A 9,674-nucleotide genomic window follows, 5' to 3' on the forward strand; every position below is an offset into this window, starting at 1 on the left:
CTCAAATATATTTCCTGCAACTTGCTGGAAATATATAAACTGTGCTGGAGCACAGTTCAGCCTGGAAAAAAGGCATTTTTACAAGTGTAGGGGAGTCAAGCCCCAATAAATGTCAGCTGAGCCCTGGTGCTGGCTCCCCTGCATGAAGCCTCAGTGAGGCACCAGGGCCTCCTGTCAGCAGGAGGGGAAGGGAGATCAGAGTTGTTGGAAGAATACGTGACTGAAGGCTGAGCACAGGGTTGGTGGTGCTTTGCATGGCTCTTGCATGACACCCAGGCTGGCTGTGGCAGTGTAAGCTAACCTTTTGTTTTGCATCAGGCTTTATGCCAGAGCCAGCCCCTTTCCAGCCTTTGGGGTGATTACAGCTGTTGCTGTAGATTTCCCTCCCTCCTTTTTTTTCCAATAGCTATTCTACTCCAGCACCATAGGCAGGCAGTGATGGCTGCCTGTAGCTAACAAGACAAACTGAGATCTGCCTGCAGAGCCATAGGAAGGTGTCCCTGGGCTTGTGAGACAGGCCAGGACAACACAAACGGAGGCCACAGCCATGCTGTGCTTTCAGTTGAGCCTGTGGTGGAGCTGCTGTGCTTGTGGTCAGCATCTAGATGGGGCAGGTGACATATCTATCTTAGCTGGGACAGAAACAGAAGTGCAGCCCTTGCACAGCATCCTTCTGATAGGCTATGCTAAGCTCAGGGGCCTGCAAACTGGCCCTTAAGACCTAGGTCTCCACTCCTTGCCCAGATCCCCAGCCTCAGGGAGAAGGACTTGGGTTTAGGAGCCATGGCTTTTTCTTCCATCAAACTCCATTAAGAAAAAGTCAAGTTAAGCAGTTTATTAACATTTAAAATACTGTACAGCATGTAAACCAAATATCCCCCTCCCCACAACAATCCTGTGCTCTCAGCGGATGCTCTGGTGAGGAATACTGCTTTTGGCACTGTTTGCCTTCTCTTTCTCCTTCTTCTTTATGGGATCCATCTGAAAACAGCGCCAGAGCCACAGTGTTTCATCAGCAGCTGCTGAGGCCACTGTTGTACCGTCAGGGCTCATGGTCCGGTTCAAGATTCTATCAGTATGACCTGAGGAGGAGAAGGAATGTGCAATCAGGGCTGAGCTGATCAGCACATGCACATTTACTCCTGTATGCTCCCATGAGCCCTGCCAGCTTGCATAGCTGTTCCCCCAGTGGCTGTGGCAGCGTGATTTCAGACCCCAAGCACACACTTGGATCAATGGTATCTCTTCCACAGCCCCGTGGGCATGCTTCACTCCTAGCAGCATGGCCCCGGATACTGTCCTGTATCAGTGATGCTGCAGGCTCAAACCAAGGAGTGCAGCTGCCTTCAACCTCTGACAGCCCCCCCCACCCAGGCCCTGTCCACCTATAGTAGGAGTCTTAGTATCTGTAAGTAAACCAGAAGGGGGAAATATAGTAGGAGTCTTAGTAAAATATCTGTATTGTATATTGAATATCTGTATATAGGCCTTGCCCTGATAAGCCCTGGTTGTTTTTGATGGCTGCAGCTGCAATGTCCTTAATTGGGCTGCAGCTGTAGCTAGTGAAGATAACTGGGATAAAAGGGGCTGGGCTTGGCCAGTCAAGCTGAGCTGACAAGGAGCCCTGACAAAGAAGGAGCAACAAGCAGGAGAAGAAGTCAGAGCTGTGAAGAACTGCCCCCAAGAAGTATCACCGAGAAGGTATGAGACTTTAGAAATACGATTGCAACAGTATGGGGCTTTAGAAATGCAACAACAAGATAACAACATCCACCTACCTTGCAGCTCTGCAACCTTGGTCATTGTTGGATACTTCCATAGAACCAGCTGATTCTGTGCAAAGCCATGGCCTGAAATGAGCTCCTTGTAGTTTGTGGACCATAGGATAGAAGAGACCTGCAAAGAGGCAGTAACACAGGTGAGACGAGGTCCTTGTGCTGATGCTCACCACTCGGAGGCGAGCATGGTCCCCCTCCTTCCCCGTGCCTCTGGGCCTGAGGAGCCAGCAGCTCTGTGGAGGTGTGCTGCCAGAAGGTGTTTGTCTCCAAGCTGATGTTCATCTCTCACCTGGGAACAGGTATCAACAGCACTGAGGCGGGTGCCAGAACACACCTTCCAGATGCGGACATGTCTGTCACTAGTGCCACCTCCAGTGGCCAGAACATTCATCTGCCATGGGCACCACGCCACAGCCTGAGAGAGGAGAGTTCATTTTAAAACATACAAGAGGCAACCTGCACCCAGCCAGTGCTGCATGCCTGCCTTGCACACACATATCCGCCCGTGGCAGCTCTGTGCTCACCTTGACAGCACCCTGGTGCTGAGTGAAGGTCTGCACAGGAGCAAAGTCTCCATCCCCACCTTGGCTGCATGGCCAGACGTTCGCCAGATTGTCATTGCCTCCACTGGCCAGGTAGCGGCCATCCAGAGACCATTTGAGTCCACACCTCGTGTGTGTGGCCAGCAAGGGTGGCCACGTGATGCTCAGCCACTCGGACATCGTGGTGATGGATGTGCCCAGTCCGTGCACCACTGCAGAGAGAAGAGAAGGCTTGCAGGGTCAGGCTGCACATTTTCACCCAAATCCATTTTTGTTGTTGCAAGACTGCTATCCCTGCCACTGGGTTTCAGCCAGTGTTATCAGCAACACAGGTTTGTTGGTGTGAGTGAAACACCCACACAAGCTCTTTACAGCTTCAGCACAAATTGCAATACAGGAAAGAGGCCTTCTCCTCACAGCCCCAACAGATAAGGCTGGGTAAGAATCCCAAGCCAGGACAAACTTCTCTCTGCCATCCCTAACCCATGCCACACATAGATTGAGGGATAGGAGTTTGCAACAACTGGAAACTGCCCTTGACCCACTGCTTTACCTGGAGAGGATGCAGCTGTTCCAGCTGAGGGTTCCCACACGGCCACAATGGCTGGTCATGGTTCAGAGACGTTTCTGCTGCTCAACGTCCCATAGCTGGAGAGGCAAAGCAAAAAGTTCTTCAGAAGAAACCCAATCCTGTTTCTATGCCCTAGGAACCTCACTGCACAGGCTCTGGCATTCAGCTTTCTCAGTAAGGGAACAGAGAAAATGTGTATCTCATGACTATAGCACAGAAGGTAATGCTGCTTATCAGAAAACGCCCAAACCAAACCCTGCCTTGCACACAGGGCAGTTCCACCCCACACCAGGGAAGACAAGTCAGGTGCATGGTATCCTTCCTCTGCCAGCCAAGGTTTTGTGCCCAGGCCCCGCAGTTCTCTCACTCCCTTGAAAACACCTCTAGTTTTACTCCTGCATTCACCTGAATCTCAGCACTACTTGTGCCAACAGCAAGGTAGTCTCCTTCTTTAATCCATGACACAGAGGAAATGTAAACATCTGGATGCTCCATCTGCAGCAGGGGGACAATCTCCCTAGTAGCATGATTCCACAGATAAACAGTGTCGTCCAGAGCCACTGCCAGGAAGTTCTGGGAGCTCCAGTCTACGAGATTCCGATCTACAATTTGAAAGAGCAATGCAGGTCACACCATGCTTGGCTAGAGAGCCCTGTCCTTCACCCGTGCTTCTGCAGCAGGTGCGGGTGCACACGTGCACACACACACACACGTACAGGTGAGGGGCAGCCTTCTGAGTGTCACTGTGCCCAGCTGCTGGGGCCAGGTACCCTGCTCCAAGGCATCTACACAGTGCCCTAGACCACTGTCCCTGTAAGGCCGCACAAGGACACTGCAGAAGTGGTCTGTGCTAGCCTGGGTACACAAAATAATACAGACAGCCCAGTTACACTGTCCTAGGAACAGCAATCCAATGCAGAATGTTCTGGATGCCCAGCACTCAGCCCTGCAGCCTACTTACAGTAGTCGTTGAACATCTCTGGTGCATCCAAGACCCGGTCTGGCTTTGAGGGAATATATCTGCTATTCTTCCTGCTGGATCCAGGTGCCATTTTCTGACTGTAGAGCACTTTCAGGTTATTCTGATAGCCTGTGTGCAGGGGAACAGGTTTGTTAACCTGAGTTAGTTTCCTCCCAGCTGAGTGCTGCTCACCCAACTAGGAATCCCTTGGAGTGAAAATAAAGTCCTAAGAGAAACACTCACAAGCCTGCCGTGCACGAAAATCACTGGCAGAATGAACTGCTGAACAGGGGTGAGCTACAATTTCCTCATTCATGGAAACAAATTTAACAAACACTTGGGTTTTTGAATGCCATTATATTTAGTTGCAGTTTAAGCTAGAAAGTGCACAGCAGAGAGTTTGGTGCTCTTACAGACTTCATGAAGGTTTGGAACCTGCAGTACAGGTGACTGTCACCGACATCTTTTCATAAAAATCCTTTCTTTAGGATTTTTCTCCCTTCTGAGAAGCTGTGGCCTCAGCAACAAAATGTAAACAATGGTTATCTGCTGCTGTGGAATGCAACAGATGGATGCGGGATCGGTCTTGGGTGAAGGTTTGGATTTACTGACCACTCACAGCAGAGCTGGGTCTCACCCTCTGCTGAGACACAGAACTTTGTTTATTCATTCTTTTTCTATTCTTAGCCTAGCTAGCTTCTGAGAACTTTCCTTCTATTTCTTTTAGTATAGTAATAATGTAATATATATCATAAAATAATAAATCAAGCCTTCTGAACATGAGGTCAAGATTCTCATCTCTCTCTTCACCCTGAAGCCCCTTGCAAGCCCTGTAACAGGTGACCAACTGGCAGTCATAGCAACTCTCCTAAATAAATTCACTGTAACTGTTATGCCCTCCCTTGACCTCAGGAACCTTAAGAAAGGAGACTCCAGCCTGTACAGCTCTCAGAAACCAGTTGATTTCTCCTGTGACCACACACAGAGCCTCTGCGTTGCTGTTCCCCTGACCTGACCTCTCCTGCTGATTCAGCTCACACACACCCTGTATCATACCTTCTGGAGCATTCTGTGGGTTTCCACTGAGGTGGAGGATCTTTGCCTCTTCTACATCAAAACCATTCAGATTCACTGCCCAGGCTTTCTGTTGCTCCTACAGAGACAAATCACCCTCAGTGCAATGCATTTAAAACAATTCCCACACTGCAATTTAAACAGACACCTAAGTCCCCTTCTCTTAGAATCTGAAGATGTTTGACTGTGCTGCAAGGGTCAGTCACACAGAGGCAGGTCAAAGCAGTTTTCCCTCAGACTTTCATACATCATCCTGCTCACATTTTCAAACAATGGCAAATTCAGTGTCATTGTCAGTGGGAAAAGCCACAGCCACAAAGTGATCAAACGCTTCATAAACAGATTTCAGAACACAGTGTAAAACATTCCAGAAGTGTTCCCTGTGGAGACATTGTCCTAGAATAGCTACCACCAGCAGTTTCACTTCGCATAGGCTTACAGCTTTGCATTTTTGTTGCCTGCTACATTTTAAAGCCTCATTAGTCAAAAGCTACATTTTGCTACCAGAAGCAGCATAGGCTTGGAGTGCATGGCAGTCTCTACAGCTTCAATCTCATCCTAGGCTCCTGAAGCCCAGAGCTGCAAGTAGTGATGGCTGGGACTTGTCAGTCCCGTGTGCCCCCTTGACAGAACCTATAGTTTACTGCTCTGTAAAGGGGCAGGAAGGAGTAGCGGTTGTTGAAGTAATTGTAACTTAGCAACATGCTCACCTTCTTGGTAGGGGAATCCTCAGCAGGGTCATCCTCTCTTTGCTTAGGAGGAAATTTGCCATCTCCATCTGCATAGTGCTGCGGTTGGGAAAGTAGCGATCCCCCCCAGCCTTTGTGGGGGTGCTTTGAATTTTGGATCCAGATTTACCTGCATTCACATATGAAAATATTGTCTTACAGCTATTTAACAGCCTGTATTAGAGCTTTCATGGGAGCAAACCCAACACTCCTCCACATCACACCCACCAGACAAGTAGGACTCTGAGGTCTCATGCCACCCAGTCACAACAAACTTATATTTTCCTCCCTGCAACCAAGTTGGTTAGGGACCGTGTGCACTTGGGTCTAGTGCAACAATTCCAGAGTCCAGAGATAAGGGGAAGATACTAAAACGCTCACAGGATGTAAAGCTGTCAGCTGACAGTCCCGCCCACACTCATCCTAGCATACAGCTGTGCCAGCAAGGCTCAGCTGGGCGAACAGCAGCTCGCCAGCCCCAGTGCTCAGAGCTCTGCCCCTCATGCTGGCAAGGAGGTGGGTGGCTGCCAGGAGCACAGCCCGCCTCCTCCGGCCTGAGCAGCAGCCGGTAGGGCAGCGTGGCAGGGAGCCCAGAGCCCCGTGGCTACAGACAAGCAGCCTGGGCGAGGCTCCCGCACTCAACCCCTGCCGCTGGTGGCCGGCGCTCATCGGGTGTCTTGGACGGCGTCTTGCTGGAGCTGTGAGAGCGACTGGCCGGCTTCACGGGCGACACACCGACGGGGCTGGGCCTGGGGCCGCTCTCCTTGGCCTCGCGCTGCCATCGCGCATGCGGCGCCTTCGGGATCAGCGTGTCCAGCTTCAGCAGCCCGCGCAGGTCCGCCTCGAACAGGAACTGCGCCATGGTCCTGCGGGCGGGCGGCATTAGCCGTACCCGCCGGCCGGGCTGAGCCTACTCCAACAGCCCCGCCAGCCTCCCCACCACCGCATCGTGCAAGCGCTCCGGCGCTCCTCCCCACCAACGGACACCCACACTCTCCCCAGCCGCTGCTTCGGACACTCCATCAGCCGATACGCCCTCCCTCCGCTCCTCGGGGGTCCTTGATCAGCCGGCACCCCTTCCGGCCGCTCTTTGGGGCTCTCTCGGATAAGCGACATTCTCCCTTCCCCTGCCGTTCAAGGGCAATCTCGTCCCTGCTCTTTCTCCTCCCCACCGTGCTTTGCCTCCGCCCTGTGCCCCTGGGGCTGCTCCTGGCCAGGCAGCCTCGGTGGGAGCCAGCACTGGCTGCAGCCCCAGCGGGCCCCCCAGGACAAGGCCCAGCAATTAGGAGGCCAATGAAAGCTCTGGGCAGCAGCAGAACCCTCAGCAGAGTTCTTTGGACAATCAAGGACTGGCCACACCTACCCTGCAGCCTCACTGGCAATGTTTCCTATGTACAGTAGACTTTCAAAAGAAGCTGTTTGAGGGAAAGGTGAACTAAACACTCACCCTTTTCTCTTCCAGCAAGTCCAAATTCGGACACAGCATAAGATGAAGATGAGCTCCAAAACAAGCAGGCCTGCCAGGAACCTTAGCCAGCAGCCTGTTCCCTGACAGAAACCCCTTCCAAGGCCCTTCTGGGCATCAGGAACACGTGCTGTGGTTCCAGCTGCACCTGTGGGAGCAATGGGGAGGGTCAGCCCGTGCTGTGCTGCACTGCTGAGCTGGCAGCACGGTGGATGCGGGCAGGACGTTCTCCGTTTCCCCCAGAGCTGGGGCCTGCAGGCACCTTGCCGCCCCTTGGCACAGGCTGTGCCACCCAACAAAGCCCAGCAGGCCGGGAGGAGAGCCCAGGGGCTGTGCGGAGGGCTTTGCTCGGAGGGACACGGGCCAAACCCATCCCTGATGGTTCTGGGTCTGGCCCTTGTTGCGCCGTGACGGCTCCCCCAGCCCCAGGACACAGAGTCAGGCCCTGTCAGGACCCAGTGCAGCCCCTGCCCAGTCAGGAGCCAAGGCTGGCTCTGGCCCTGGGCTTGCGGCAGGGCTCCCGCTCGGGGCTGCTCCTGTGCCTTGGGCCTCTGGGCACTCAGGGCCAGCTCCGGAGCAGCTGCAGCGGGAGGGACGTTGGTGCACGAGTTCCCTTTTGCCGGGGCTGTGAACGAGCTCCAGATGCCTCAAGGCCTCCAGAGGTGCCCATAGCTTTGGCTGTTGCTGGGCTGTGCAAGGGCAGGCCCTGGAGGAAGAGCTGCAGCCACACAGCCCTGCCAAGGGCTGAGCCCGGCTGAGCACGGCACAGCAATTACCTTCTGAGCCTGTGCCCGTGCCCATGCCTGTGTTTGGCTTGGCCTTCCTTCCTGCAGCAGGGGCTGCCAATCGTCCTCTGCTTCGTTGTGGAAACACCTCCTTCTGTCCGGCCTTTTGGCCCATCACTTGAGAAACAAAAAGTACACCTTAACAGACGGAACAATTCTCCATTACTTTGATGGCATGTTCAGGACTTCATGCTTATGCAAAATTGGGTAAAATTAACAAATCATGGGGTCTTTTTCAGCTGGGCCAGGGCCCACCCTCCTCCAAACAGATGCCAGTGCTGAGCAGAAGTTGTGAGTGGATCATGCAGGGCGAGGGCACACACGTGCATGGCTCTGTCCTGGCACCTGCAGCGATGCCCCCCTGGCTGAGCTTTGGGCTCTGAGCTGGCAGCTCTCCCAGGGGAAAGGCCTTGAAGTACCCTCACCATCTCCCAGAGGCTCAATCTTGAATATGGGCTGGGAAGCCAGATCACCTTTACCAACAGGCTCAGCTGCAAAGAAAGGCAGGACACCACAGCTCCAATGGCACTGCTGAAGATTCTCCTTCAGGCCCGAGTGGCAGTGAGGGCACCTGGGTGATTGGTGCCCTCCAAGGCACTCCCTTCGCTCTGCCTTCCACTCAGGAGCAGGGCCTGGGGGACCTCGTGCCTGCAGTGGCCCCACACTGGGATGGAAGGAGCCCCTCACGGGGCAGTCGGGGCAGAAAGGACTCCCTGGAACTGCCAGCACCTCCAAACCCAGCCCCAGGCAGGGCCAGGGCTTGGCAGAGGCAGCAGGAGCAGCTCAGGCTCCCTGGGGGCAGCAAATGAGCTGAGAAAGGCTCAGCCCCGGGGCACAGCCCTGGGCCCTTCCCTCTCTGCTCTTCTCTGTGGCTGCACAGAGCACACAGAAGGACACAGTGGCATTGCACAAGGGAGGAGGATGGACAGCTAAATGCTCCTTCCTCCCACTGACAGCGATCCTGTGGGATCACTCAGGGCTCCAGAAGGGAGCAGGGCAAGGTTTCCAGAACTGATCAACCTTCAGTGAAATGTAAGGGAACTGGCTCATGAGTGAGCTCTTGCCACACTGACACGGATTATTCTGTCAGCAAAGGTACATTCAGAACCTGCCTCCAACATCTGGCAAGGTCTTCAAAGTACCATTCACCAGCATTTCCAAGTAATCCAAGTCACGTGCCAGTCGAGAAGGGAGCACAGATCCTACAGAAGCATTTCCATGGTGTGCTGGGATCCCCTTCTGCCTTGGGGAACTGGGCACTGCAAGGGGGTCCGGTAAGGCTGTGGGAGCCTGTGCCTCCTGGTCACTCTCCACGCCCTTTGCAGGTCCGGTGCAACATGCCTGCAGGGGCAGCTGGAGTAGCCCAGGGCCCTGGGGCTCTCTCCCTCCCACACAGGAAACCCTCACTAAATGCTTGGGGAGATCTGCAGTGCCACAGCTGTCGCTCCCAACCTCCGTCCCTCCCTCCTGCTTGCCCACCTGCCCATGGAACAGCTCCCACAGCCCAAGGGGCACATGGCCAGGCCCTCTCAGGACACCCTGGAGCCTTGCTCTCCCCCTCTGCCCTTTCCCCACCATGGGTACCCCGTGCAGCCGCTCCCAGGTTTCCAGACGTGTCTCCCACGGAGGGAGCCCAGCAGGACAGCTCAGTACCCGAGTGCCCTGAGCCTGCTCGGGATAATTCCTCTGGGCTGTGCCCGTCTTGTCCGGGCTGTGCCCGCAGTGCCAAGCAGCGGAGAGGGCAGCTCAAGCCTCAGCAGGGCTCAGGCC

The 9,674-nt window shown here is 54.1% G+C and overlaps 1 pseudogene; it reads right to left on the reverse strand.

The window, feature by feature from the left end:
• Nucleotides 1-903: 903 nt before the first annotated feature.
• On the reverse strand, nt 904-6,516 carry LOC128948362 (cell division cycle protein 20 homolog; annotated as a pseudogene).
• Between the last annotated feature and the right edge of the window lie 3,158 nt (nt 6,517-9,674).

Source organism: Melozone crissalis, unplaced genomic scaffold (assembly GCF_028551555.1).
Source record: "Melozone crissalis strain CALT ecotype California unplaced genomic scaffold, PUWL_Pcris_2 ptg000124l_1, whole genome shotgun sequence".
NCBI lineage: Eukaryota > Metazoa > Chordata > Aves > Passeriformes > Passerellidae > Melozone > Melozone crissalis.